Source organism: Schistocerca gregaria, unplaced genomic scaffold (assembly GCF_023897955.1).
Source record: "Schistocerca gregaria isolate iqSchGreg1 unplaced genomic scaffold, iqSchGreg1.2 ptg000178l, whole genome shotgun sequence".
Lineage (NCBI taxonomy): Eukaryota > Metazoa > Arthropoda > Insecta > Orthoptera > Acrididae > Schistocerca > Schistocerca gregaria.
This window is the reverse complement of record NW_026061728.1, coordinates 6895049-6898830: the sequence shown is the minus strand read 5'-3', so window position 1 is coordinate 6898830 and position 3782 is coordinate 6895049. Positions and strand designations below refer to the sequence as shown.

At 46.9% G+C, this 3782-nt stretch overlaps 1 non-coding gene across 1 annotated transcript; it reads left to right on the top strand.

Moving 5' to 3' along the window:
• Positions 1-2774: 2774 nt before the first annotated feature.
• Positions 2775-2847, top strand: Trnak-cuu (transfer RNA lysine (anticodon CUU)). The gene has a single exon. It is a non-coding gene; the product is annotated as a tRNA-Lys (tRNA).
• The last annotated feature ends 935 nt before the right edge of the window (positions 2848-3782 follow it).

Here is a 3782-nt window from a genome sequence, read left to right as displayed (position 1 = left end):
AGCAGTAATGGGTCGCCATATCTGCAAATATTAGAAGCTAATATGAAGTGTTGTCAGCAGAAGTCTGATGATGCAGGCGACCATAAGGCCGAAGTACGCAATAGTACCGCTAGGCCGCGCCTCTTTAGCTCAGTGGTAGAGCACTGCTCTAATAAACCAGGTGTAGTAAGTTCCATCCACACAGGAGAAAGATGAATTTTGGAAATCAGTAGCGCGTCGTGGCCGTATAGCAAACAGTATCTGTGATGACGAACAATTAGCGACAGGCGTTTTTTTAAGAATTACTCTCAGATGTGATTAAGGCGAATGGCGCAGATAAAGCATTTGCCAAAGCGGTACAGCATAAGGTGGGACGAGGCAGTCTGAATTACATTTTATAGATGTATTTCTCACATATCTCAGAGCCTCTCGCGGTCGTCGTCGTCGTCGTCGTCGTCGTCGTCGTCGTCGTCGTCGTCGTCGCCGCCGCCGCTGCTTCTGCAGAAGTAGCAAATGGCCATCGTAGCAAATGCGGCGAGGGACGCCCTGCCTTCGATTCCGAATGCACAAAGTGTGTGGTCTTGTTTCTCAGTCTATATTTGGTCGGTCTCGTAAGAGGTTGAATGTAACGAATGGGTGGGAAAGAGCAAGGGGCAGCGGATGTGTAGAACGAAAACACAAATCCTCAGGGGTGTGAGCGTTTCGGGATGAGTCGTATACATGTTATAGTTGGTCGTCATTGACCGTGTGGCCTAATGGATAAGGCGTCGGATTTCGGATCTGAAGATTACAGGTTCGAATGCTGTCACGCTCTTGTTTTTCCAGATCTGAAAAAGAAACATACCGTTTTCATGTAGCAATTGAGCAGTACGAAACCGTCTGAATGTTGCTGTTGACCATTTTTTGCTTGGAGATGCTCTTGAGCTTGAAACACGCACAACAAGACCGGTGTTAACTAGCGGAATGGTCGGCAGAGTGCCGACACCACGAGTTTTGACTGGCAGTTGCACATCTAAAACAACGTAGGAAAGTAACTCGTTCGGCTTTTGAGTCACATAAAGTATGTGTCTTAATTTTGACGCCACTAGCTCTGCATGTTGTCATGCAATTTCTTTACCTCTCAGAAATGATTATGACATAAAAGTGAAGTACGTGACGAGTGTGACGTTAGGAAAACATTAGGCAGCATGGAGAGATTCTGTATGGGACCACCCAACCCAAACGAGTATTGTGTGACGTGCTACCCGGCAGGTATTCACCGAGGTAGCCGGCTAGCTCAGTCGGTAGAGCGTCAGACTCTTAATCCCAGGGTCGTGGGTTCGAGCCACACGCTGGGCGTAACGGAATTTTGTTCCGCTGCAGATGTAAATTACCGTTTTTCTGATTAACGAGATGTAATGGAAATAGCAACTTTACACTTTGCCTCCGTCTCTGTCAGTTGCAATGAAACTGTATTTGAAGGTGAAGGAGATTTTGTAGACATTGTGAAAGACATGTTCTGAAATGCAAGTGTTGTTGTTTGGAGAGCATATCGGTTACGTGTCAGATGTGTAGCCAAGCAGTAATGGGTCGCCATATCTGCAAATATTAGAAGCTAATATGAAGTGTTGTCAGCAGAAGTCTGATGATGCAGGCGACCGTAAGGCCGAAGTACGCAAGAGTACCGCTAGGCCGCGCCTCTTTAGCTCAGTGGTAGAGCACTGCTCTAATAAACCAGGTGTCGTAAGTTCCATCCTCACAGGAGAAAGATGAATTTTGGAAATCAGTAGCGCGTCGTGGCCGTATAGCAAACAGTATCTGTGATGACGAACAATTAGCGACAGGCGTTTTTTTAAGAATTACTCTCAGATGTGATTAAGGCGAATGGCGCAGATAAAGCATTTGCCAAAGCGGTACAGCATAAGGTGGGACGAGGCAGTCTGAATTACATTTTATAGATGTATTTCTCACATATCTCAGAGCCTCTCGCGGTCGTCGTCGTCGTCGTCGTCGTCGTCGTCGTCGTCGTCGTCGTCGCCGCCGCTGCTTCTGCAGAAGTAGCAAATGGCCATCGTAGCAAATGCGGCGAGGGACGCACTGCCTTCGATTCCGAATGCACAAAGTGTGTGGTCTTGTTTCTCAGTCTATATTTGGTCGGTCTCGTAAGAGGTTGAATGTAACGAATGGGTGGGAAAGAGCAAGGGGCAGCGGATGTGTAGAACGAAAACACAAATCCTCAGGGGTGTGAGCGTTTCGGGATGAGTCGTATACATGTTATAGTTGGTCGTCATTGACCGAGTGGCCTAATGGATAAGGCGTCGGACTTCGGATCTGAAGATTACAGGTTCGAATGCTGTCACGCTCTTGTTTTTCCAGATCTGAAAAAGAAACATACCGTTTTCATGTAGCAATTGAGCAGTACGAAACCGTCTGAATGTTGCTGTTGACCATTTTTTGCTTGGAGATGCTCTTGAGCTTGAAACACACACAACAAGACCGGTGTTAACTAGCGAAATGGTCGGCAGAGTGCCGACACCACGAGTTTTGACTGGCAGTTGCACATCTAAAACAACGTAGGAAAGTAACTCGTTCGGCTTTTGAGTCACATAAAGTATGTGTCTTAATTTTGACGCCACTAGCTCTGCATGTTGTCATGCAATTTCTTTACCTCTCAGAAATGATTATGACATAAAAGTGAAGTACGTGACGAGTGTGACGTTAGGAAAACATTAGGCAGCATGGAGAGATTCTGTATGGGACCACCCAACCCAAACGAGTATTGTGTGACGTGCTACCCGGCAGGTATTCGCCGAGGTAGCCGGCTAGCTCAGTCGGTAGAGCGTCAGACTCTTAATCCCAAGGTCGTGGGTTCGAGCCACACGCTGGGCGTAACGGAATTTTGTTCCGCTGCAGGTGTAAATTACCGTTTTTCTGATTAACGAGATGTAATGGAAATAGCAACTTTAAACTTTGCCTCCGTCTCTGTCAGTTGCAATGAAACTGTATTTGAAGGTGAAGGAGATTTTGTAGACATGTGTGAAAGACATGTTCTGAAATGCAAGTGTTGTTGTTTGGAGAGCATATCGGTTACGTGTCAGATGTGTAGCCAAGCAGTAATGGGTCGCCATATCTGCAAATATCAGAAGCTAATATGAAGTGTTGTCAGCAGAAGTCTGATGATGCAGGCGACCGTAAGGCCGAAGTACGCAAGAGTACCGCTAGGCCGCGCCTCTTTAGCTCAGTGGTAGAGCACTGCTCTAATAAACCAGGTGTCGTAAGTTCCATCCTCACAGGAGAAAGATGAATTTTGGAAATCAGTAGCGCGTCGTGGCCGTATAGCAAACAGTATCTGTGATGACGAACAATTAGCGACAGGCGTTTTTTTAAGAATTACTCTCAGATGTGATTAAGGCGAATGGCGCAGATAAAGCATTTGCCAAAGCGGTACAGCATAAGGTGGGACGAGGCAGTCTGAATTACATTTTATAGATGTATTTCTCACATATCTCAGAGCCTCTCGCGGTCGTCGTCGTCGTCGTCGTCGTCGTCGTCGTCGTCGCCGCCGCTGCTTCTGCAGAAGTAGCAAATGGCCATCGTAGCAAATGCGGCGAGGGACGCACTGCCTTCGATTCCGAATGCACAAAGTGTGTGGTCTTGTTTCTCAGTCTATATTTGGTCGGTCTCGTAAGAGGTTGAATGTAACGAATGGGTGGGAAAGAGCAAGGGGCAGCGGATGTGTAGAACGAAAACACAAATCCTCAGGGGGTGTGAGCGTTTCGGGATGAGTCGTATACATGTTATAGTTGGTCGTCATTGACCGTGTG